At 52.5% G+C, this 26,226-nt stretch overlaps 1 protein-coding gene across 4 annotated transcripts in view; it reads right to left on the reverse strand.

Moving 5' to 3' along the window:
• Positions 1-26,226, reverse strand: part of TNS3 (tensin 3) — a 226,770-nt gene that overhangs the window by 126,097 nt on the left and 74,447 nt on the right. For 3 of the 4 annotated variants that reach the window (XM_032643771.1, XM_032643770.1, XM_032643768.1), the window contains exons 4-5: positions 24,089-24,127; positions 937-989 (exon numbers count right to left, since the gene is read on the reverse strand). The gene's annotated coding sequence lies outside the window, so the exon portion shown is untranslated. Of the gene's footprint in view, positions 1-936; positions 990-9,580; positions 9,689-24,088; positions 24,128-26,226 lie in introns of those variants that run through there. The other variant, XM_032643769.1, reaches the window with a different exon arrangement.

Raw genomic sequence — 26,226 nt, forward strand, 5'->3', positions numbered from 1 at the left:
GGGCCCCAGAGCCCCTCCCAGGAGAGGGCCCTAGGACTGCGGGTGGTGTCAGGGACGGAAGGCAAAACGTCCGGCGGAGAGGTGCCAGGGTCAACCCCAAGACAGCGACAGCCCACAGTGAAACTACAGAAGGGTGCAGGACAGTCACGGGAGAGCGATTTTAGTCCATCAAATTCCCCACCACCAGCTTTAGGGGTTTGTACTTGCTGTTTGTTTACTACTCTTGTTACATGGGTTTCTCGCCTAATTCTGAAAAAATTTTTAAAATACACCAGATGGTTTTAACAAACTTCCAGGCACCCAATCATCCAACTTCAAAACTGACACAGAGCCAACCATTTTCCATCCACACTCCCTGCTACCTCCTCCATCACTTTGACTGCATTGAAGAAATCCCAGATATTATATGTCATTTCACTTATAAATATTTTTGCATTTATTTCTAAAAGACAAAGATTTTTTAGAAATATCTACAATGCCATTATCACACCTGAAAGAAACCATATCTTTAAATACCCAGTATCATAAATGTATTTTTTTAATTGGTTTATTCGAATTCAAACAATCACCAAGATTTTTCTTCTCTACCTTATGCATCAGACATGAATGTAAAAGAGTTTTGTTTACTTTAAAAAATCAAATCACATTTTTTGACACTGGTATTAAAAAATAAAGAGTTCATCCCCAATGTTACGTTTCACAATCAAATCACAGCTACACAATTATTTATTGAATGTTTCCACAACCAGCGTTTCTAATGCTGGGAGATTACATCCAGAAAGCGAATGATATTTATCACCTTTGAGCATTTATCTTTAAAAATGAAAACGACATTAAGATTACCACAGAATAAAATAACACCGTGCCCAGGCTTCCTCTGTGAGATCTGACCCAAGGCCAGAGGCACACAAAGGAGTCTCGGTGATGGACACTCACCTGGATGGTTTGTCACAGCACAGAGAAGCAGGTGGTGAGGATGCCCCCGGAGTCTGCAAATGACAAAATAAGGGTCATTCTCAAGTCCCCTGTCCTGCCAGCCCGCACATCACAAACCTCACCGAGAAGGAGGGATGGGAGCCCGATCCTCTGTTTAATGGTAAATGGTTCAGACCCTGAACTACTGGCTCCTCTCATCACCCGGGAGGGTCGACAGCTTATCAGGTCATCTCGGCCCTAAGACTCCAGATCCCAAGTGACACAATTCCATTGACCAACAGCAGGACGGCTTCCCACGTGGGACAGCACAACAATCCCCCGTCGGGGCAAGGTAAGCGGTCCCAGCAGAGGTAAACGCTTGTCCTGCGTGTCCTGGTATACAGGAGGCGCTCAGTCAACATCGGCCATTATTGCTATCATTATTGTTAGTATTGATATTTACTTGAAAGAACCAGTTAAGGACTTTGAGGGAATTCTCAATTTTTTCCACTTTTTTTTTAAAAAAGCTTATCCAACAGGGAAAAAAAAACCTCAGGTTATAATTACTTTAGAGTTTACGTAACCCTTCCCTGTGTGTGTGTGTGTGTGTGTGTGTGTGTGTGTGCGTGTGCGTGCGCGTGCGTTGTAAGGGTTATGTTATACTCTAAGGCTATATATACACTCTTTCAGGAGATGCATCCAGCAACTTTGTGAGAAGGAATTATCCCCACATTTCAGAAGTGGGGAAACCAAGGATCCGAGAGGTGTGAGGTCTTGTAGAAGATGGCAGAGGGGGAGGAGAGCCCAGACGTCCCCGTCTCATCTCCCAGAATGCCTTTCTCTCAGGAGGCTCCTCCCTCTACTGCCTTCTGTGAGCTCCTCCCTGCCCGCTGCATCAAACTTATTTTTTAAGTATTGGGCAAATGTAAACTGATCAGCATTTTAGAAAACAGCTTGTCCGTAAATATAAAATGCCCTTAAAAGGTCTGAAGCATGTGACTTAGCAATGTGAGGAATGACACTGAGGAAATTACTGGAAAAGTCCGTGAGACTGTCTGGACAGGGGCGCTCACTGGGCTGTGATATGTGTAACAGCAAAAAATAGACAACAGCCTAAGAGGTCAACCACGGCGCCTCAGTTACATTAGATAAACCACGCTACCCTGCAGACGGCGCGACACATGTGTGGGCCTGGAGAGAGGCCGTGACCTATGACGGCAACAGTGCTGACGACCACAGACGGCCACATGGCCGCTCACCGGTGCAGAGTACATGATTCACACACAGACCCACTCACTCCTATACACGCACACCTGGCAATGTGTGGCCAGAGTGCAGGCTGACGGGGCAGAAGTTTGCTTCTGGAATGTCCCGTTACATTTTTTCTTCTATGTGCATTTTTTTCCCTTTCTGCTTAGAACACAGCTCACTTCTGTAACCGGAGAGAGAAAGCGTAATGCCTCCAGGGTCAGCTCAGATGAAGTTCCAGCTCCTGGTGTGGCATTCAGGCCTCACGGCCACAGTCACGGAACTCAGACGCCCTTTTGGAAGGCAAACAGGGAGGAAGCCGCCAACATGGGGGTGAGTACGCAAAGCTGACTGGAGACCTCTGCTCTCAACTATCGACCAGCACAAAGGGATTGATTCTGTCTTCCGATACTTACAAACCTCTCTGCGTTTTCACTCTGCAGACTCCGGTCTGTGAGAACACACGTGACAAAGCAAAGCAGGAGAGAAGACCATACCCTGGGGGGAGGGAAGGCCACGGGGGCCCTGCGGACCAGCCCCACCTGCTGACGTCCAAGCACGGACGTGACCAGGCCAAGCTGCCCGCCGCCAGGCCGCCCCCTCCTCGCTGCTTAGCCGGAGAGGGAACGTCCCTCGTCATTCCTGACACACGGAAGCTGAGTTTCAAGGGAGCCACAGAGACTCCTCCAAAAGCCCCATCCTTCCATACTCTCTCCTGGTTTGACCTGAAGGTCGGTCCGAGAGAACCGTTTTAGTTTTGTTCTGTAATTCCCCCAGAATTAGCACAGGAGCGCGAGATACTTCCTGCTCTAGAAGGCACAGATCTGGGCAGCTTCCGGGCCTTGGGAAACATCAGGCCCCAAGAGGGCAGTGAGGGTGGGCCTGGAGGGGTAGCACCCACACTCCCCACAGCAGCCTCAAGGCTCAGCAGCTTCACAGAGGGTCCAAGCCAGCCCTCACCCCCAGCAAGTCCTGAGCTCCACCACCCTTTGCATGATGGATGTAAGCTAGATAGACGATAAATACATAGCTAGATGGTAGATAGGTAGACAAATAGATTGGATAGGTGATAGATACATGATAGGGTTAGGTAGATAGATAGATGATAGAAACATACACACACACATACACGCATGAAAGATAATTAAACACATAGATACATACGGACAAGCGATACAATCAGAAGGCCAGGCCTCGGCCTACCCTCCCAGCATTTCTCAGTTTCACCTGCAGCCTGAGCTGTGTCCTTTGCCAACTTACACTGAAGTAACACACACCCATTTAGGATAAGCTGACACCATCCATAAGCGTAAGTTTGTCCATAAAGAACGAACTCCTTGAAGGCAGGCCCTCTATGCCTTCCAGTACCTGTCCCCATCTCCTAACTGGATGACAGGGGCTGGAACTGCCACATACATACCGACTGTGCACCCCATAAGCATAAGTTTGTCCATAAAGAACGAACTCCTTGAAGGCAGGCCCTCTATGCCTTCCAGTACCTGTCCCCATCCCCTAACTGGATGACAGGGGCTGGAACTGCCACATACATACCGACTGTGCACCCCAGCCTGCCGGTGAGGCTCCTGGCCACTCCTTAGGTGAGAAGCCTAGCGTGGAGGTGGGCTGAGGGACATCACATGAAGCGGATGCCACTCAGGGGGGTGTGGCCAGTGCCAAGGCCCTGCGGTGGGACTGTCTGGATCTCAGGGACCAGCAAGGGAACCAGTGAGGCCAGAACAGGTACACAGGAGGGGAAGAGTGAGGAGGGGATCTCTAGGATGAAAAAGGGAGGCCCTCCGGCAAGTCAGGGCCCCCGAGAGGCTGGAGAGAAAGCCCCTGCCTCCTTTCCTCGCCGTGCTGCTCCTGCACCCCACAGCAGCCAGCCGTGCCTGGGGCAACAGGGCCTGGGTCCATCGACCACGCAGCCCCCCGGGCTTCACTATGGGAGGCAGCAGTGTTCCACCGGCACTGTCCCGTAAGAGGCCACAGGTGACTGAGGTCAGGAAGCAGACCCACTCGTGGTCGGCCACCTGGTTCCCAGCAGGAACCCCAGGACGGAGATGTGATTCTCCTCACTTCACGGTTTGGGAAAAAGCATTCAGAAGTACCATTAGGTGTCTAGAATCTCACAGTTAACATGCAGTAGCAACTTCTGACACCAAAATTCTGGACTCTTTCCATCCCCCGGCCCCCGACAGTCCACAGCCTATCCTGCTGAGCCTGTCCCTGGGTCAGACTGGAATCAGTGAAGTTAGAGGAGGTTTTCCCTGGGGAGCTAGTCTAGCCCTACGCCTGGAGGATGGAGCAACCGAGAGCAAGTCGCCACTTCTAAGCCAGTTTCTGAGGTTTGATGTGCATGAAATCCCGCAACGGGAGAAAACTTCATTCTGGGGCTGTATCTGGAACCAAGCAGATGATACGCAGGGGACGGGACCCCGGATACACTGGATAGAAGCCCCTTGGCTGCCCGGGGAGCTCTGCCGTGAGCAGATAGCGAGGGGCATGCCCCACGCCCAGTGGAAGGGGCCTGACCATGCCCAAATACCGTGCTTGTCAGGAAGGTGACATGCGATGTCTCTGTGAGTCTTTACTTGGAAGCAGAGAATTTATCTACTTTTGGGGCTAAAAAGCCAAAGTCTCCCTCTATCATCACAGTATATTTCATGCCTTAAGAATAACGGAGAGGGCTTCCCGGGGGCGCAGTGGTTGAGAGTCCGCCTGCCGATGCAGGGGACACGGGTTCGTGCCCCGGTCCGGGAAGATCCCACATGCCGCGGAGTGGCTGGGCCCGTGAGCCATGGCCGCTGAGCCTGCGCGTCCGGAGCCTGTGCTCCGCAACGGGAGAGGCCACAACAGTGAGAGGCCCACGTACCGCAAAAAATAATAATAATAATAACTGAGAACCAACGTACAAAAGTTTCTTGAAGACAGTCCCTCGCTCATGAGAAACCCTGTATCCTGAGCTCGTGGAAGTCTAAAGAAGCCTCTCTACTTGTAGACCCCTGGCCCCCAGATCTGCGCTGCAAACGCCTTTTCTCCTGCTGTTTTGTAAGAAGAAGCTGTCCACCAGCCTTCCTGGGGAGGCTTCGGAGGCTGAGGGCTGCAGGCACCACCGCTCTCCGTAGACCCGTGCCAGCTCCCCGGGTGATAGCAGCCCAGCACCTGCCGTGTTCCTCCCAGTCTCCAGGGCGATGCAGCACTGTCCCCACCTGCCTCTGCCCTGCCCAGCCTCCTTCACCTGTGTCCCCTTTGGCACACGCTTAGCACAGCTCTCAACTTCTAAACGTGCTAAGAAAAATAAGGGCAAAGGGAAGAGACACAGGTGGAATCCGTGCTAAAGGTTAAACATACGAAAGGTAACCCACAAAGCCTGGGCTGCTCGAGGGGCTGCTTCTCCTTAAAGGTGCTGCTTGAGGCCCAAAGCTCATCTGCTTTGGGACCCCAGTGAAGTCACTGGCCTCCCTGATAAAATGACAGCTTTGGATCCAGCGCTTAGAAGGTCTGGTGCAGCCCTGTAAACCCTGAGTCCACGGATCCAAAACAGAGAGGAGGGAGCCATCCACCAGATAAAGAATTAGATGACCTGCCCGGGGGCTCTCTTGTTTAACATATTTTTCAAATTATTAAAACTCATTTATTTTCCTAATGGGGTTATTTTTATATTTGAAATAGATGTAGCAACAGCAATTCTGCAATCCTGTGGCCATCTTTCAAGAGAGCACAGTGACCACCATGACATGTGCACGCCGACACAAACTTCTGTTATTAAAAGAGAACAGAGAGGGCTCCCCTGGTGGCACAGTGGTTAAGAATCCGCCTGCCGATGCAGGGGACACGGGTTTGATCCCTGGTCTGGGAAGATCCCACATGCCGCGGAGCAACTAAGCCCGTGCGCCACAGCTACCGAGCCTGCGCTCTAGAGCCCGCGAGCCACAACTCCTGAGGCCCGCGCGCCTAGAGCCCGTGCTCTGCAACAAGAGAAGCCACCACAGTGAGAAGCCCGCGCACCGCAATGAAGAGCAGCCCCTCCTCGCCGCAACTAGGGAAAGGCCGCGCGCAGCAACAAAGACCCAATGCAGCCAAAAATACATTAATTAAATAAATAAATAAAATTTTTTTTTAAAAAAAAGAGAAAACAGAGACTGGTGCACCATTCGCCAAGACCAGGGGTAGCTCAGTCCAAAACACTTGGTGACACTGGCCCAAGTATCGCTGGGAGAGAAATGCTTTGCCACTGATAACGGCGCCTTTCTAAGAGGGCAGACCGCTGGAAGGAAGGCTGGGGTTCAGACAGGCACTCCACCGTTTGGGAGCAGACACAGGGCGGCCACGTACTTCCAAACAACAGAGGGAGAGAACAGTGGGGTCCTGGGGTCCTGGCGGGGACTACCAGCGTGAAAAGACCACTGGAAGCTCACGGGGGACGAAGGCCAAAGCACGTGTCCAGAGTGGGAGGGCAGCTGCTCCCCGGGCGCACACCCTGTGGGCCCCGCCCGGGCTGAGTAAAGACAGGCACCCACGGTGCCCGAAGGGGAGGTGGTCCCCTGCGCTCACAGACGTGCGTGGTGTATGGGGCAGAGGGGGAGGCGGGATCCTCATCCACTGGGCAACACCACCTCCCAGGAACCGCTGGCTCCCCAGGGTGGGTGGGGCTCCGGGCCCCCGGGCCCCCAGCCGACCTGAGGCTTACTTGGTTCAGTCAAACATCCTGCACCACCTCAAATCTACAGCCGAACCTCTGCTACCCTGACGGGATGCCAAGAATTATTAGGGGCCCTTGTATCTTATACTTTTTCAAGGAAAAGATGTAGTCGATGCATGACAGCAAACGAACACCCTGAAGGCCTTACTCTGGACGCAGAATGTGCGTCGAAGGCTTTGGAGGAGGGTGCTGCAGTCACAGCCAGCAACCGTGTCCAGGCCGAAGGACGCCAGGCTCCGTGTCTCCAGTAGTCATCCATGAGAGGCGATCGCTGGCTTCCTGTAGGCTTCCACGAAAAGTGCTTAACGAATCCAACGCGGCAACAACACAGCACCAATGCCACATCGCCAAGGGCCCCAGCAGAGCCTAGGGGACAGCCTGAAAGGCTTATGTGAGGGATCGGATTCAGGGTGCAGAGACAACAGCTGCTATAGGCCATGTGCCCCATCACCCTCCAACGCAAAGGGCAGGAAAGTGGAAGGGAAGACATTCGGAGTGAGCCCCACTACACAGCAAGTAAGCAGTGCGGCCTGGGCTAGAACCACGCCCACACTGCTCACCATGGCCACCCTCCAGGCATCTCCCGGAGTCCCTTCCGGCCCTGGCGGCTGTGAACGCAGGGCCACACAGGGACAGCCGGCTGACCCAAGGCCAGGGTTAGCCACATAGGTTGTCCCTGCATTACTAGGCCCTGCTCTCCTTCAGATGAAGGCCTCTAAGTACAGGTAACTGAACCTGAATGCTCCAGCTGTGTGACCTTGAGCAGGCAGCATGCCCTCTCTGTGCCTCATGCTCCTTACCCATAACATGGGCTGATAACTACAGCAACCTTCTCTGCAAGGTTGTTGTAGAGTTAAAGCAGCAAAGGCCTGTCACGGACCCAGAACAGGGCCCAGCACAGAGTAAATGCATTAATACCATTTACAGAGACCTATTCTCATGTGTTTTCTGGGAAAGCATGAAACGGTGTGAAAGGAAAATGAGAACAGAGAAAGCAGTGCCTTAATGAGAACCACTCAGGGGTCAGTGAACGCACGTCGGCAGAGGAGGGGAAGCCACAAACAGTTCCCCGTGAAGACACAGCAGCACCCATCCCTGTCACAAGCACACTTACACACACACACACACACACGGTGGACAAATCAAGCCTGTGTTGCAGGGGTTGATGCTAATGCAGCGTTCTCATGTCCCCTTGCCACAGGGTGAAGGGTGGGGACTGGCCTGGCTCAGGAGGCCCTGGGTGAGCCCCAGCCCAGCAGCCTACCTCATGGAGTCTCCCTCACTCTCCATCCTCACCTCGCAGCCCTCCTCTCAGTTCTCCCAACACATTCGCTCCCTCCTGCCCCAGGGTCTTTGCACATGCTCTGCACCCACTTATTCAAGCCCCACCTGCAGCTCGCAGATCAGATGTCATCTCCCCAGCAAAGGGGCCCCGTATGCATGTTCTGTCTACCTTGGTCTTCTCGACCGCACTGACCTCAACTTCACAGAAACAACCAGGGTGTGAATTCTTGTCTAAGCTCTACATTCCCCCCTTGAAGACACAGCAGAGGCACTGGCGGCTGGCTCCCAGATGCAGCTCAGCCCTGGGAGCGGTGCCCTGAAGGCAGCAGGCAGCAAAACACAGAGACCTGCAGGATGAAGGAAGGAATAAACCAAGCACTCATTTCAAAGATTCAGAGGGGTGATCTGGCCATGTTAAGAGGCGGGGGGGGGGGTACTGTTTTACATTTCAGTAACGAATATCTACCTAGCTTTATTTTTAGGATAACAAAAATAAACGGGGGGACTTCCCTGGTGGCGCAGTGGTTAAGAATCCGCCTGCCAATGCAGGGGACATGGGTTCGAGCCCTGGTCCGGGAAGATCCCACATGCCGCGCAGCAACTAAGCCCGTGTGCCACAACTGCTGAGCCCACGTGCCACAACTACTGAAGCCTGCACACCTAGAGCCCATGCTCCGCAACAAGAGAAGCCACTGCAATGAGAAGTCCACGCACCACAACGAAGAGTAGCCCCCGCTCACCACAAGTAGAGAAAGCCTGTGCGCAGCTACGAAGACCCAACGCAGCCAAATAAATAAGTAAATAAATAAATGTATTAAAAAAATAATAATAAATACATGGGGTACATTTACTATTTAAGTGGCTTAAACGGACTCATCATCTAAAAGAATAGCAGCTGAAGAGTAGCAACTCTCTGCACCGCCCCAAGGTTACAACATATGGAATCAATGAAAGGGGAGTGGTTGGTTATTAGGAAGAAATTTTCCATTGAAGAGCCAGGTGGTGAAGCACCAACTTCAGACAACCCAGTGACCATAAAGTACAGCCTGTCCCCACAGACCGTCAAATGTGGGTTCTTCTCACTGGCTGGGTGGGACTCATATGCTGCGCCCACCCGGGTCCTGGCTACTGTGACACACGTTCTCACCAACAGGATCCTCCAGATCACCCTGTGGAAGCGTTTGGTGAGATCCCCGCAAGACGAAACCGGAGCAGAGGCCTTCCTCTCCAGGCATGCTGCCGACCATACCGGGGAGCTGGTCGCAGCTCTCACCAGGCTCGCTCCCCGCACCCGCTCACGGGGAGAAGGGTGGCACTGGGATCCCTGGGCTGGAGCAGGTGAAGACTGCACCCCTGCTTCCCACCTCCCCTCGCCCCCTCTGGCTTTCGGGTGAAGAGCAAAGAAAGAAAGACCTTTAGCGAATGCCATACCGGGAACTTGCCAGGGCCTGAGGACACATCAAGGATGCCAGCTTCCCCAGAGTTGCCGGACCTGTGTGCTGGTCCCAGCCATGCTGACCAGCCCCGAAACTTGCGTTGTGAAAGGTCTTATAAAAAGGAACAAAAGGCACGTTGCATAACCACAGCCAGATTCACAAGGAAGCACGGGACTTGGTGGCAGTGCACAGATGTCACCGCCAGGCTGGGGACTGGGGAGGGGGCTCCATTAAGATCAGCTGAACATCTCTGTACATTCTGTGTTTGTTTCTCCAGGAAAATGGAGTTAAAAGTACATTTAAAAACTTTTTGAGGGACCTCCCTGGTGGTCCAGTGGTTAAGACTCCACGCTTCCACTGCAGGGCACATGGGTTCGATCCCGGATCAGGGAACTAAGATCCCGCTTGCTGCGGGGCAGAGCCACAAAAAAAAAAAAAAAAAAATTTGAAAGGCAAGAGCTACCCACATCCAGTTCAAATATAAAAGCATTCATTTGTTCACTCACTGCCCGGATAGCAGGGTGCAGGGGTGATGTGCACCTGCTTTGGAATCCTAATGCCTAGGTGAGGCCCCAGCTGTCTGACCTTCAGAAATTACCTCTCCGTTACTCAGTTTTCTCATCTGGAAAGTGGAAGTATTGGGAGGATTAAATAAGGAAACACGTGCAGAGCTAAGAACAGCACCTAGCAGGTAGAAAGTGCTAAATGAATATCAGCTTTGCACCCAATCCTCGTATTCGGGCACCAGGCAGGGATTGGCCCCTGAAACGCAACTTCCCCACAAGCCCACATAAAACACAGTAACCACCCAGGACCACAGCACCATTCAAAGAAATAAGACTCTGGGAAAGAAATCTTCCCAAAGTCAGACAGCCAGCAGGACACCGTTCCCTTCCAGAACGAGAATACCAGAAAACAAATTCATTACCAGGACTGCCCACCTTAAGAAATTTTTTAGGATTGCCCACCTTAAGAATTCCTTTCTTAATGCTCCTACAGGTGACCAGTGATTATGATGAATTACTAGAAAATACACACCCCTCTTAAGTTAGGAAACTAAGGTAACCCCCAAGCTCAACTATGAGAAGCAAGGTTTTGTTCGCACTGAGATTATGTCTGTGCTTATTCGTCACCAAATAATCAGAATTCTGAGCTGCGTAGGCTGGTCTGAACCATATGTAACCCAGAGGCTGATGAAGGAAGGGAGGGAGGCGTCCCCAGGGCAGGAGGGTGGAGACAGTGCTTTCACAATCAAGTCCGATGTCCCCAGAGGGGTTGATGGGCAGAGGTCCTCAGCTCTGGCAGTGGCCGTCCCCAGGAAGCAGAGGGCGGGGGGCCAGGGTCAGGGCTCGGTGCTCCACGCGACTTTCACTGCCCCATCGCCACCCAGCGAGGACAGGGGCAAACAGAGGAGAGACGCCAGGGACAGACTCGGTGCCAAGTGCAAGTGGAGGCCCTGCAGATCCCTCTGGGGAGGAACTCACTGTGCTGCGGAGGGGCACAGCCAGTTTCTCCTTGCAGAAGGAGCTCCCTCCTCGCGCCCTGTTCCCTCCCTGCCACTGGCCTGATGCAGGCGGAGGAGTGGTGACAGGAGGGGCAGCTGGGAGCGCAGTCTCAGGGCTGCAGCACAGGGGCCCCAGCCCCACAGCGGAGCAGAGGGCTCAGTGACAGCACGTAGGCCTGCGCTCAGGGCAGGGACGCGGGCTCTGGCTGAAGGCTCCTGCCAGGGCCCTGCAGGGACCGGAGAGGGACCAGGAAGGACCACACAGGGCGGGGGGCCGCGTCCTGCTGGCACTGCCGAGTCCCACCTCCCTGGGGTGCAAAAAGGTTAGGCCCATCCTCGTAAGTTCCCCCAGGAAACTTGCCAGGGTTCCTGGGAAGGCAGGTGTCCCAGAAACTAACAGGTGCGTGCCCACCCGCCCGCCTGCCCTCCTTCTGTCCTTTTTAATTAGCACAAAACCAAGAAACAAACATACAAACGAAGTCAAAGTGCATAGCTGGACCAGAAAGAAGAAGCAGATGCCATAATACCTTCATTAGCTCCTGAACTGTCACGCTCCTTGGGCTCCGAGTTTCCAGGAGGCCAAAAGGAAAAAGGAGGTGGTGGCTGGACACACGTCAGACCGTGGGGAAAACCGTGGCTGAACAGGTGGCCCAACCTGTCTGAGGCTGGATTCAACCTGCTCACGGGACACCCGGAGCTACAGGAGGAAGGACAGCCAGTGCCGCGCCAGGAGCGGCCAAGAACCAGAGCCCCATCCCCCACTTCAGAACCAGAGCCCCATCCCCCATGTCAGAACCGGAGCCCCATCCCCCACTTCGGAACCAGAGCCCCATCCCCCACTTCGGAACCAGAGCCCCATCCCCCACTTCAGAACCAGAGCCCCATCCCCCACTTCGGAACCGGGGCCCCATCCCCCACTTCGGAACCGAGGCCCCATCCCCCACGTCGGAACCGGGGCCCCATCCCCCACTTCGGAACCAGAGCCCCATCCCCCACTTCGGAAGCGGGGCCCCATCCCCCACTTCAGAACCGCCCTCCCCTCCCCAGCTGTCTACCCTGGAGGCTGTCTGATGGATTTCATTTTATGAAATGGTCGGATATGTTCCTTAAATTGAGAGGGAGATTCATGTAGGCCCATTTTATAATTACATCTAAACAGGCATTCTTTTATTTTTTATCAATTATTCCGTAACAAGGACATTTCATTTCTTCCCATAGAGGACCATGGGGAGGGTTGTGGGAGGCTCTCACAGCCCTGTCCCTGGAAGGATGGCCAGGGGGTGGAGGGGTCCGCTCTGGAGGAAACCACGTGGGTTCTCCTTCCAGGCCAGACGCAATGGAGGCCCCGAGCTGAGGGACTCCAGTTTCTGTCTTAGGCCAGCTCGGTCCCCACAGGACGGCAGGGGCTTCCTGAGAGGGGCCGCGGGGGTGAAGGGTAATCGGGCCACCTGTCCCTTTACCTGTCACGTCAGCAGGATTTTTAACTCTGCTGAGCATCGGTTCTCACGTCTGTGAAATGGGTCAACGATGGCAGCCTCCTGGCTCCATGAGAGGACTGGAGAAGTCCAGAGGCACCTAGCCCCGTGTCTCATGGCGGTATCGGCTCAAAGCCAGACTCTTCACCATCGGGGCCCCAGACGGAGAGACGGTCCTAGCCCAACTCCCGCATTTCACGCGTGAGAGACGTGATTGGGAGGGGAAGTGCACTCTGGTGGGGGAGCAGACGGGGCCAGGTGTGGTGCCCCAAGGACAGGCTGTTTACTCCTTACTCCGTGGTGATGGAGAACACGCCAAGCCTGGGGATCCAGCTCTCGAAGACACCATCAAATTCCCAACAGGAGCATTCTCGGTGCCAGCCAGGGATATGAGCAGCCCAGGAGTGACCTGCAGCCCCAGGAGAGACCAGATGCACTCTCTAGAAAGTAAGGACCTGTGTGATTATCGCTGGGGTCATGTCACTCATCCTGGGAGGGCGAGAGCTCTCTGCAGAGAGAGGGCTTCAGCAGCAGTGATGTGAGGCCACTCCGGGTGGTGCCCAGTGGGGCAGTGTCCTGTCCTGCAGGCCCATCCTGCGCCAGTGCCCAAGCTTCCCACCAAGGATGGCCCCACTGAAATCCAGGGGTCCAGAGGAAAAGGCAGGCCCCCTTTCTGAGAACATCTCTGAAATGGTGTTCCCTTTTTATAGGTGAGGATATTTCCCACATTTAAGTTGCTTAAAATGAAACAGAGAGGTAAATATAAGACTGTGAATGTGGAATTAAATGCTGGGTGACAATGGATCACATTCAAGAAAAGACAGGGACTTCCCTGGTGGCGCAGTGGTTAAGAATCCGCCTGCCAATGCAGGGGACACGGGTTCGATGCCTGGTCCGGGAAGATTCCCACATGCCGCAGAACAACTAAGCCCATGTGCCACAACTACTGAGCCTGCGCTCTAGAGCCCGCGAGCCACAACTACTGAGCCTGCGCTCTAGAGTCTGCAAGCCACAACTCCTGAGCTCGCGTGCTGCAACTACTGAAGCCCACGCACCTAGAGCCTGTGCTCCGCAACAAGAGAAGCCACCGCAGTGAGAAGCCCACGTACCGCAACAAAGAGCAGCCCCCGCTCGCCGCAACTAGAGAGAGCCCACGTGCAGCAATGAAGACCCAACGCAGCCCCCCAAAAAAAAAAAAAAATTTTTTTTTAAATAAATAAATAAAAGACAAACACATGTTCAATTAAAATGGAAGATGAGTCTTGGCTGGAGCAGCTGGGAAGCCACGTCAAAGTTTGGGACCTACTGCTCACTGATTGGAATTAAACTCTGTCTTGCCCTCCAAGAACCAAATAAATGAGGTCACACCATAACTGACTGGCCCCCCCACCAATCAATAACCGTATGGTCACTCCATTCACTCTGGAAGACAAATGCCTGCTACCCAGGGCTGCCCACTGAATGCTCGGAGCCAGCCTCCACCATCCTGTACTGCCTCATCCACCAACCAGCCCACAGACTACCACATCTGCTGGCTTCTGTCGCTGCCGAGTTTAAGGAAACCTTGTGCAAACCACTGAAACGTGAGCCTCAAAAGAAAGAGATCTGTTGTTGCTACAAACACGGGTGGGTGTTCACGTCCCCGGAAACGCACAGTCATCAGAGCTCTCGACCTAACCAGGTTGTGTAAAACCCAAGCAAATCCGGAGGACTGATGTGGTCAGATCATCTCCTAAGTCTCCTTAAGCTTTCATAACACTTGGAGGGACGTTTAGAGGACTCATTGTGGGTGTACATTATGCAAAAACAGGACAGGGGAGCCTCAGCCACTGGACTGAACTCAAAGACAGGGCTATCAATACACCGAAGACATACGGCGACTGTTGTGTGTGTCGACAGCTGCTGTCTGTGTCGACACAGTTAAATACTAAAGTGAGTCACGGTCAGGATTCTGCGGGTTAACTGACAGGTCAATTCAAGAACCACCTACACATTCCGATTATTTTTAATGACAGGTCTGACTGAATGTGAAAGCAAATCGATGACATGTGACAGTCCTCATGACTGTTATTACATGGAGAAGAGAAATGGTTAAAGCCACTTACCCCAGACCCTATTCGAGCCCAGACCCATCCTAGTGTCTTCCTTGCACTATCTCTCATGACCCATATGGCGGCCCCCTGAGCCGGGAACCCTAACCATCCGCACTTTGCCAAAAGGGAGCTGAGGACCAAATGCCCAAAGTCACCCAGCCAGTGAGAAGCAGCGATGGGACTCAGCTCAGAGGCCACCATGTCTGCTCCCAAACCTGTTTACGCCAAATGCATAAGAGGTTCCCAGCTCTTACTCACCACGGTGGGCCGCCAACTTCCTGACTACCCTAGTACCCCAAAAGCCAAGACCACTCAGCCCTCCACCACGGATTCCTCCCAGCTTGGCCTCTCCTCCTGCCCGCCACCACGGATTCCTCCCAGCTTGGCCTCTCCTCCTGCCCGCCTCTCAGGTTTATATGAGAATTGTCCACTGCAGGTTCGTGGGGAGGCAGCTGGGAAGTGGGCTAGGGTCTCTTCTTTCTGATGGGCAAGTGAGGGGAAAAGGTCTGAGGACCCCTAATCAATGACTAATCAATTGGGGACTCCCCTGGTGGCACAGTGGTTAAGAATCTGCCTGCCAATGCAGGGGACACAGGTTTGAGCCCTGGTCTGGGAAGATCCCACATGCCACAGAGCAACTAAGCCCATGCGCTACAACTACTGAGCCTGTGCTCTAGAGCCCGTGAGCCACAACTACTGAGCCCACGAGCCACAGCTACTGAAGCCCACGCACCTAGAGCCCGTGCTCCACACAAGAGAAGCCACCGCAATGAGAAGCCTGCACACCGCAACGAAGAGTAGCCCCTGCTCACCGCAACTGGAGACGGCCCGTACATCACAACGAAGACCCAATGCGGCCAAAAGTAAATAAATAAATTTATAATTAAAAAAAAAAACTAATCAGCTGTAGTTCATTCAAGGTTGTCATGTTCTAAAAAGTCACCATGACATTGGCCGGCCTTCTTGTGCCTATGAGCAACAGCCACTGTAAACAGAAATCACTAACAAAAAGAAAAAAATGTGGCACTAAAAGAAATATACCTTGAAAAGGACACCTGTTTATTGATACTATTAGTCTGAAGCCTGAAACAAGAAGGCACCTTGTACAGCCTCAGCTGGTGACATGCCCACAGGCAGCTCAAAATTTTTGCCCTTCTGCGCACATCCCTGGACAACCACAGAATCACAGTGAGTGTTGATTTGTAGATTACAAATAAAGTTTAGTAAATAGGCAAGTTTGCAAACATAAAATCCACAAACAATGAGGTGTGACTGTAAGTTAATCTTTTTAAATTTGTAGGTGAATCAATCTTCGATTCACTTAAGAACTATCTGGAAAACTTCCCAATTCTAATGTCCCCATATTTGTCACAATAACATTATGAAAAGAATCATAACCACAGTATCCAGTCATAGTTGTAAGCTTATGTGATATCATTTTTTTATACCAAGGGTGCCTTATGCTCCTTGGGAAGTGAAGCCCTGGAGTTCTCCTTCCTCTGTGTTTTTTTTTTTTTTTTTGCGGTACACGGGCCTCTCACTGTTGTGGCCTCTCCCATTGCGGAGCACAGGCTCCAGACGCGCAGGCTCAGCGGCCAGGGCTCACGGGCCCAGCCGCTCCGCAGCATGTGGGATCCTCCCGGACCGGGGCACGAACCCGCGTCCCCTGCATCGGCAGGCGGACTGTTAACCACTGCGCCACCAGGGAAGCCCTCTCCTTCCTCTTTGGAAGGTAGAGGCTGACAGGTTGATGCTGCCACGCTTCCTTCTGAAGACATGCACTGTCTCTGCCAGAGCTTTGTTTCCACCTGAGGACTTCCGACGCCATGCACTGAGCCGCTTGGAGCGTTTTCTAGACAGAGACCCTGAAGAAGCTGGCTCTGTGTTCTAGAAAGCGGACAAAAGGACTACAACATCGTCTCTGCAGGAGGGAGAGGACAAGGGCATCAGGAGGTGAGAGACTGTTCCCAAGAGGAAGGGATCTCGGTGAGGCAGCCCAGCCCCACCCCCTCTCCGTCCCCCTAGGCTGCAGCGTCCTCAGTCATCCCCATGCCCAAGCTCGCACAGCCCGCCAGGTGCTCGCTCAGAGTGGCCGCACCCCTGGAAGACATCACCTCGTAGAGCTGGTGCTCAAACTTCAGCTGACAGCACAGTCACTCGGCAGGCTTAGGAAAAGAGAGATCTGGGGTCAGGGGTGGGACCAGAGGATTTGCGTTTCTAAGTTCCCAGATTCATGCTGCCGCTGTTGTTCTGAGATCACACTTTGAGAACCACTGACTAAATAAACTATCTGTGCATTGCTTGGTTTGGACTAAAACCTTGTTATCACATACTCTGCTGGCTTTGATAAAGCAACCCTCGCTGTCGTTTTCACTCAGTCCCCCAATCTCCCAATCACATTCGGAATGACCACTGCAGCAGCGCTGTCAGCCTCTACTTGAATATCCCCAAGGACAGGGAGCCCGCCGCCTCATCCACTTCCAAGTCCATTTTTAACTCTTAATTTCCCAAAGTCCTTTGTCACATTGAGTCTAAATCTGTGCTCACTCAACGTCTGTACCTCGGCCACGAGCAAATCATATTGAAGTCAATCCGTCTGGGGAGGAAGATGTATGATTTTCCCAAAGAGAAGAGTAAGAATGCACTTGGCTAGTTTGAAACTAACTTCATGTAGAATGGTCGCTTTAAAAAGGCTTTATGAAGCAAACATTGCCATTTTAGAAAACAATATATCTATCACCTCTGTGTCCTGTGCTGACGAACTCAGCAGGTTTTCAGTGAAGCATTTCATCAAGCAGACACAGTGTCCTTCCAGATGTCAACTAGTCAGGAGGCCACACTGGCCGCTGGTGGGCAAGCCTTGAGCCCTCAGGTACTGGAAGATAACTGGGCAGGATGGGGAGCTGGCAGCGGATCTCGAAACATGGTGGGCGATTCATATGATGAAACAGTTACTGGCCACTGGGTCTCAATCACCAGCCCACCCTGAGCTCTGTGCCTATATTACTTGCGTCCTGCACTATAACCCTGGGATGTGGAGACCAGGGTCCTGAGCTTCAGGTACCACCGGCTTCCAATCCCTGCAGCTCCTCACTGAATCACTGTAAAGCCAAACCCAAACGTCACATCACTCGATCTGACAAGGATTTCAGTACCTTTGGAATGAAGACTTTTTAAAAAATACAACAAAATACCAGTATCATTAGCAATTTGTTCCTTAATGTAAGCAAATACGAAATCATGTTTGTACACAAATATGGAATCAATGTTCAAATGTCCCTGTCTCACAAGTTTTGTTGCGGTTTTGTTGTTTCGCGGTCTGATGGTTTGAATCAGGACCCACATCAAGTCTTACAGTGTTTACTTAACCTGTCTCTTCATTTCCTCGGAGGAGCACAGGTTCCTCCTCTTCTTGCCGTGTATTTGAAAACAACTGGGCTTCTTTTTACCCAGTAGAATTTCCCCGTTCTGATTTTGCTGACCCCTCTGGAAAGATTTTTCAGATCGCTCTGGCCCCGTATTTCCTGTAAGCTGTGGGTGGGTCTGGGCTTGGTGTGATTCTGGTTTGATTTCTGCCGGGGACTCGGCCAAGAGGCGGCCTGTCCTTCACATGAGGCCCACGTGACCCCAGCAGCTTCCTTTTTGTGAACAAGGAGGTTACAGAAGGTCACAGCCTAGAGCCAGCTGTTCAGTTGTTAGTGGTCTGAAACATGGCCCGTTCTAACGCTATCATTTTCTCAACATTTGTTAGCGGAATTCCTCACCAAATTAAACTTCCTCCCTTCATCTATTTTTAACTCTGAGGTACAGTTCGTACAAGAAAAGAAGGTCCAATGCTTGACCACTCCTCCTCTTCCGATTTCACAAGTTGGTCCCCTAACGTCTCACCAAGGGTAACTAACAAAGTTTCGCTGCTTGTTTAAGTAAGCGCTTTTTAAAGTCCGCTGTATAGGTCAGAAAATGACGTCTCGAAGTCACAAAGCTAACAGCCGTTACAACGCCGATTCGGGAAATGTCTGCACTCGGGGGATCGCTCCAGACCCAGTTCCGGAGACAGGCCCCTGTGTCCCGACGTTCCTTGGGTCCCAGGAGAGGGCCGGGGAGGAGGGCCCTAGGGCATATAGAACTTGGAGAAGAATCTGACTCCACACCCCTGGGCTCCCAAAATGACAGCCAGGGTCACTCGCCCCCCTGCCATTGCTCCCGGGGAAAGACTTAAACTTGGGGGGGTTTGCCGCTGTGTGCATTTTTTAAGGAGTACTCCTCTTGCAGGTAAAAATACACTCAGGTAATTCAAGTGCTATGGCAACATGACGCTTCTCCTTCGTCCCAATCCGGGGCATTAAAAAAAATAAGCAGTTGTTTTTCCCCTTCAATAGTTACTGCTATTTCCACCACTGATCACACAGGACCATTGTCTTCAAGCATCCCTCCCACACTTAAAACCTGTGACTGCTGCGGAACCAGTGTCATAAAAGAAAAGAGGGCCTTCCCTGGTGGCGCAGTGGTTGGGAGTCCGCCTGCCGATGCAGGGGACACAGGTTCGTGCTCCGGCCTGGGAAGATCCCACATGCCGCGGAGCGGCTGGGCCCGTGAGGCACGGCCGCTGAGCCTGCGCGTCCGGAGCCTGCGTTCCACAACGGGAGAGGCCACAGCAGTGAGAGGCCCACGTACCGCAAAAGAAAAAAAAAAAAGAAAAGAAACAACACTCAACCTGCGTTTTCTTATCCACTGCAGACTTCCAGCCTTCGGACCTGGGGACACCCCAGTCATTCCTTGAAAACATTTCCCAAGGCCCTTCCCTGGGAAGGAGCTGTCACGCTGGAAGCTGCAGGCCCTGGCGAGCTGACCGCTGTCACCCCAGAGCGCTGGGCACGGGGGCCCAGGACGAGGATGGACATGGATGATGGGCAACCCGAGCCAGAGTGGTGGCGATGCCACGCCGTGTGTGCCACACCTGGCAGTGGGTGTGCAGGGGATGCCGACGTCTGACACAAGGACGGGAACAGACACGGGGAAGCGATCGCTGGAGTGACCGTCTGCAGCCGAGGTGGGTTTTAATCTTTAGCCGGGCTCCATGCTGCCCTGGATGCAAGCTGACCCTGAGTTCACATGTCCCCTGCAGCCTTCTCGTCACACCTGCAGGCGGGCCTGGCGGCCAGCAACAACATGTAGCCACCAGCTTTCAGACCCCAGCTACAAAGGGGGTGGCTTATGGTGGGGGGTTTTCTTAATTGTCCCTCCTTCTCAGAAGGTCCCTGAACTGAAACTTAAGGAAAGGCTCCTGGTGGCCGACCTGGAGTTCCCACTAAGGAATTGCAAATGCCGGGCCTCTTCACCGGGCCACCTTCCCAGAAATCCTGACAATTCCACCTGCAAAGGTGAACAAAGCCAGGGGCCTGGACGTTATTTCAGGTGAGGGAGGGAACGGTGAAATCAAAGCTAGTGTAGACTAGCTAGTGTAGACCCAAGTTTGGGTAAGGAAAGGCTGGAGGCAAGTACCTCCTTCCTGGAAATCTACGGGAACCCACACCCAGCTGTGGGGATGGCCCAGGGCCACGTTTAGGAGAGGTGCTGACGGCAGCTGCAGCCAGAGGCCGGGCAAAGGTCAGGGCCCCCTTCCCGGAACGCAAACTGGCTGAGCTCTGACCAGTCTGGCCTGGGTCCTGCTGATTCCTGGAAGGAATGGAAGGGGGTCTTCCCACTCCCACTGCGGCCTCACCCTGACTTAATGCCAGTCCAGCACCCCAACCTTCACAAAGGACTCTGAACTGAGAAAAGTACAACAAATGAGCAATTGAGAAATGAAGTAACGAAGTCATCAACCCAGCCCAGGAGCCCGGCCTGCTCTGAGATGCCCTGGAGGGGCCGGCGGGCATCTGGATCACCAGTGCACGGGAACCTCAGCAACAGGGAGCCCCCGGGCCGCATCTCAACTCAGTTGTTCAGCTTTTCCTCAACACTCCTCACTCTTCCCCCAAGTTGTAAACCCCCGGGCACTCCTGTCCATCCGTACTTGCCGAACACACAGAAGCAGCCAGCGTGTGCCCCCACTCGGGTGCAGGAGCTGCGGAAATAGGGCGTGAGGCTGTCGGCGAGCAAACACAGAGCCTCCAGCAGCACCGCAGGGCTAGAACACCCTGCCTCTCCAGCGGAGATGGCGCCACAGCTCTGGCCTCACACCTGTCCCTCCACTTCTAGTTCTTGCCCCAGCCCCCCGAGTCCAGCTTCTCCCATCCTAACTGAGACTTACAGTCTCCACAGGCCCCTTCAGTGATCCTCCATGGGGCTCCTCAGATGACCCATCCCTGTGTAGACAGGTTACTTGGAGCACAGCTATCAGATGACTTAGTTTCAAGGTTAAACTCTGGGAATGCAGCATCATTTATACTTCTATTTCTGGTTCTCACCCGGCTTTTACCAAAAACATAGATGTTAAGTTTGGTTCTCTTGACCGAGTGGAAGACTTGGACTTTGATCCAACAGGATTCTTGAGACTTTTTCTCTACTTCCTAAAGATCAGAGAGCTTAAAGAGCAAAGGAAATTTGCAAGTCTCTGTTGGCCTGAAACAAATTAATATCATTGTGATTCTGGTCAAATATGTTCTTATGAGATATACAGCCTCTGAAGGGGCAGCTGTGCGTCCCAACGTGTGTGTGCGTGCAGTAAACAGCTGACTCAAATTTCAGAAGCTATTCTTATACAACCTCTTCTCCAGTGGGAGAGACCACAATGGCCCAGCAAGACAATAGGTGTGTGCGTGCCAGCCGCCAGGTGAGGGCCTGCACCTGCGTCCTTGCCGGAGGCCGGCAGTGCCCTAACCGCCTCCTGCACGTGGCCCCGAAAGGCCGAAAGGCAGACACACGGCCTCTTTCAAGGACGGCGGCTGCTCTGAAGAGAATGCACCTCTCAGACGCAAAGCAGCGCGGGGCTTCCGCAGGGCTGGATGCTCTGGGGAGGTGGCTGTGTGCTGCCCGTGGGTGCGACTCACACACGTGGACTCACAGTGTCCCAGCGAAAGCTGCACTGGCACCTGGGAAAGAGTTTCCGTTGGTGCCCCGATATGAATCCACTCCCTTGGGTATCAGTGGAAAGGCAAAGATAAAATGGAAAAACAAACAACACTGCCCTGACGTCAAAAAAAAGCTGTCAGGCCGAGTACAGAGCTCCACGAGGCCTGTGTTGTGGAAAGATCCCACAATCAATCCACCGACCACCAGCTGGAGGCTCTCACGCCACCTACAGCCTGACCACAGGCTCTTTTCCATGGGCTTACTGAGTTCCTCTAAGCCTCCAAACGAGGGATGACAAGAATCAAGGTCTTAGAAGTGCCTGTCAAGGTGCCATCACCCTCCCGCAGCAGAGGGCACGCTCTGGAACCGATCAAACTGGTTCTCTCCCAGCAGATGGCAAGAGAACCACCATCAAAAACAAAACACAAACAGCAGAGGCTGCGGGAACTGAGACCTGTTATCGCCCTCTTGAAATCACCGAACAACAAATGAGGCTTTTCCCCGCTCACTGTGTACTTTCCTTGTGCCAGAGCCGGAGTTAAGAATCTTCACACGTTATTTCATCCCGTCCTTATCAGCGAGCTGCGAGGAAGGGGGTCGTAGCCCCACTGTACCGAACAGGGAAGTGGAGCCCAGAAGCAAGAGGGCTCAGTTCAAGGTCACTCCGCTCTCCTGTTGTCACAGCCCGCGTGGGACCCTGACCTGACTCTAGCCCCACATAATCACTGCTGTATTCTGTGCTATACGTGCGTGTAGATCTATAGAAACATCTAGAACATACACATGACTCAGTCTTAAAGAGCCTGACCACCTCTCCCATCACTAACGATCATGGTTACCTAGAAAAACGGTGATGCATCCACTGTACAGCCCAGTAGACCACGTTCCGTGCAAGTCCCACAGGTATGACCCAAACAGGCAATAAAGCATTGGGTCCCCTTGCCTGTTTCTAAACGCCATGCCAATGGGTACGGCCACATAATGCCAACGGGTGTGATAAGCTGCCCTTCAGAGCTTGTATCCAACGTGCCTCTAAAACAATAATTCATCTCGATCTGGACACAGGCGGGAGCATTTCTGTGCAGCTGTGGTTCAGCACCTTTCCCAGACGCGGTCAACACCCTGCATAACTTCCCACATGGCACTTTCTCCACTGAGTTGCCTTTTCCCTCCTTGTCGATAAGGCACATACCAATAATGTGGTTTCCTTTTTACACTGGCTTCCAGGAATCTCGGAGGCCCGTTTGCACGTTTCATCCGCTCAGTTAACGTTTACAAAGGGAGGTTTGACTCCCAGACCCTTTTCTCAGCCCCACTGCCTGCCATTTTTAGTCGAACTTCACGCCCACTTTTTAAGGCATCGCAATAAAACACAGGATCTGCTACCAGAAAAGGCCTAAAAAAACGAGCATGGGAAAAACAGCCCAGGGTTCAGAGCATGACAACCACATGAAGATTCCTTGATTCCTGTGTCCCAAACACCCCAGGAGGTCACAGAGGTGCCTTGCCCGGCAAAGACTCTCACAGAGCATAGCTTCAGCAGGTGCAGGGCACCTGTGCCATCAGAGGTACAGGAAGCAGGGAGGTGGGCGAAATCCCCACCAGGACTTTGGATTCTGTATATGGCGAAACCGGGGCCAAGGGCAAGGTGCCGCGTCCAGCCTGGGAAGCACAGAGGACGCACCTAGTAGATATCCTGGAGAAGGCGCCGGGGCACACCTGTCTCCTCTCCTCACAGGTGAGGCTGGGAAAGGCACACACTCCCCACACAGTGAGTCACTTCCAATTTGCAATAAGAGGGCTGTGGGCATCCTGTTGTCCTGAAAGTGCGCTGCGCCAGGTGTCCCGCAAGCTGCTGCCAACTCATTAACACCAGGCTTAACCCCCTCCAAGGGGGTAAGGAGGTGGGGGGCAAAGAAAACACCCAGAGGCACAATGACATTCAAAGAACATATCCATTTAAAAAGCAAGAATGAAGATCTGCCAAAGTGAAAGTGTTATCACGGAGTTTACCTTCAATCTGATAGAAAGCAGGCATCGGTCAGAGCCTCTGCTCCAAAGCCACTGCATCGTGCCCTCCACAGACACCCTGGACACAAGTGCTTTGCCCACATCTCTATCACTAAGAAAATGAACGAGGAGCATCTCTGCATTACAGCAGGGGAAACTCGGGCTCAGGCAAATGAATCCCTGAAGTAATTATCGCTGATGGGAAAGGTAGTTCTTACAAAGGAGCGCGTGATTCACTCATCTTAAGGAAAGTGTGCAAACAGCTACTGCAAGGTGGTCCAGGGTCCCTACAGAGCTCTGTGAACAAAAGCTACAGCTCAAACAGAGGGAGAGGATCCTGGAGGAGTCGGGAGACTCCCCAAAGAGGGCACGGCAGGAAGGGCCCCAAGGAAATGCCAAGGACTTACCTGTTCCAGGTGGACTTGAGCACAGTGGGGACTCACCACCTAAAGAGAGAAGAAATACGGTAAACAGGTGGGTTCTCTCAAGAAAAAAAAAACGCAGTATCATGATCAAGTGAGGCTCCCAAACCTGAAACTACCTCTGACCACATTCACACAAAGTTTCGCATCTCAAGACAAAAAAGACCTAGCGTTTACAGAGTCCAGATTTTTGTTCACTTTTGTAAAGTCGGCATGCTTTTACAGAGAATGTCACGAAAACCATGGAGCCTCTCCCCAAGAGAAATGTCCATCGCTCATAAATACAGGACTTCGTCTTTAATGTGGAAGACCGAGCAGACTCCCAGGCTAGGAACTTCTGACTAGGGCGAGCCCCTCTTCACCAGGTAGCAGGGGGAACGGGGGCCAGGAGAGGGAGCTGGGGGGGTCTTCCAGCTGCCCCAGGACCTCACAAACACGCTCAGGGCTCGCGTTCTCTACAAAACAGATTGCCTTTTCTAGAACTATTTCCACAAGCGGAACCAAAACCAGAGTCTAAATGTCGACGTTTCACTCTAGGCAGTGGGGAGGAGTCCCTTGGACTCCACCCCGGGCCCCTGCAGATGTGACCACGTTAAGAAAGACACACAGGCCAATGTGATGAGGCCACAGCTGCAATCACGCCAGAAGAAACACAGTTACAGGCACCTGGGACAACAGACCCAGTGGAGATAAAGACCCCAGCTCTGGAGACCCCGTCTTGGGTGGGACTTCCGCTCCACCACTTCCTCGCTGTGGGCCTTGGGCTCTAACCGCTCTGGGCCTTGGTTTCCCCATTGGAGAACTGGAAGTTGTAAGAGCCTGTGGTGCCGAGAACAGGGGCTGACACAGGGCAGCTTCTCCTCTGGGGAACACGGTGCCCTCCCTGAGCAGAAAGGGCTGTCAGCAGGTGAGGGAATCAAACCTGCTTCCTGCAGTTCTGGAAGGCCAAGATCCTGGCACCTGCAAGCAGGATTCAGCTCCCCATAGCTGCGTCCTGGCTCTCCTCCCTCCGGACCACGTGTAGCCCCATCCTCAAAGAGTTTTCTAAAAATGTGTAATGGCAGGAGAACTCCCAGGGATCTGACTAATTGTCCTTGTGGGTTGCAGTGGGCAGCAGTGCAGCCTTGGTTCTTGCCATGCCAACTATTTATAGTCCTCCAGCTTGTCTTACAAAATTCCTTAAGGAGCGTGATACACACTCATTCATTTGTCTGGGTCATATTATTACTCCACCAGGATTCTGACTCATGTTCTCGTCTGGGACAGGGGCCCTCTCTCCTGGCACCCCATCTTCTTCCCCGCTACCTGGCATATACTTAGCAGCCGCTCTCACTGTCCAGAATCACTGAGCTCATAGCTGCTTCACTTTACACTGGGAATTCTTCGGAAGCAGGAACAGTCTTTGGAAATCGAGGGAGCTACACACAGATGCACATAGGATGGTGCTGGCGGTCAGACAAGGAGCCCCTGTGGTCATGGAGCACGGTGATTAATTTTACCCTGTGTACAGTCCTCACGTGGTGCAGGCTTGTGTCCTGGGGCTTCACTAAACGCTTGACACACTGGTGAGAAGTGTGCAAGCCACCAGAGCTCCTGCCTTTGACAAATCGTTATCTGTATTCCACGCAATGGAATACTAATCCAGCAATAGAAGGAAGTGAGCTGTCAGGCCATGAAACGATATGGAAGAAGCTTAAATACCTATTTGCGAAATGAAAGAAGCCAATCTGAAAAGGCGGCATACTATATGATTCCAACTTTGTGACATTCTGGAAAAGCAAACTATGGGGACACTAAAAAGGTCAGTGGATGCCAGGTATCGGGAGAGGGATGAGATGGTGGAGCACGGAGAAGCCTTAGGGCAGAAAAACTGTTCTTTGTGGTACTGTAATGGTGGGTGTGTGTCACTATACATTTGTTCAAATCCTAGAATGTATAGCACCATGTAAATTATGGACCTTGGTTAATAATGTATCAATATTGGCTCATCAAGTATAACAAATGCACCACACTAATGCAAGATATTAATAATAGGGGAGATTATGAGGGAGGAAAATGGGTATAGGTTAACTCTCTATACTACTTGTCTAATTTTTCTGTCCATCTGATACTGGCCTAAAAAT

This window comes from Phocoena sinus, chromosome 9, assembly GCF_008692025.1.
Source record: "Phocoena sinus isolate mPhoSin1 chromosome 9, mPhoSin1.pri, whole genome shotgun sequence".
Classification (NCBI taxonomy): Eukaryota; Metazoa; Chordata; class Mammalia; order Artiodactyla; family Phocoenidae; genus Phocoena; species Phocoena sinus.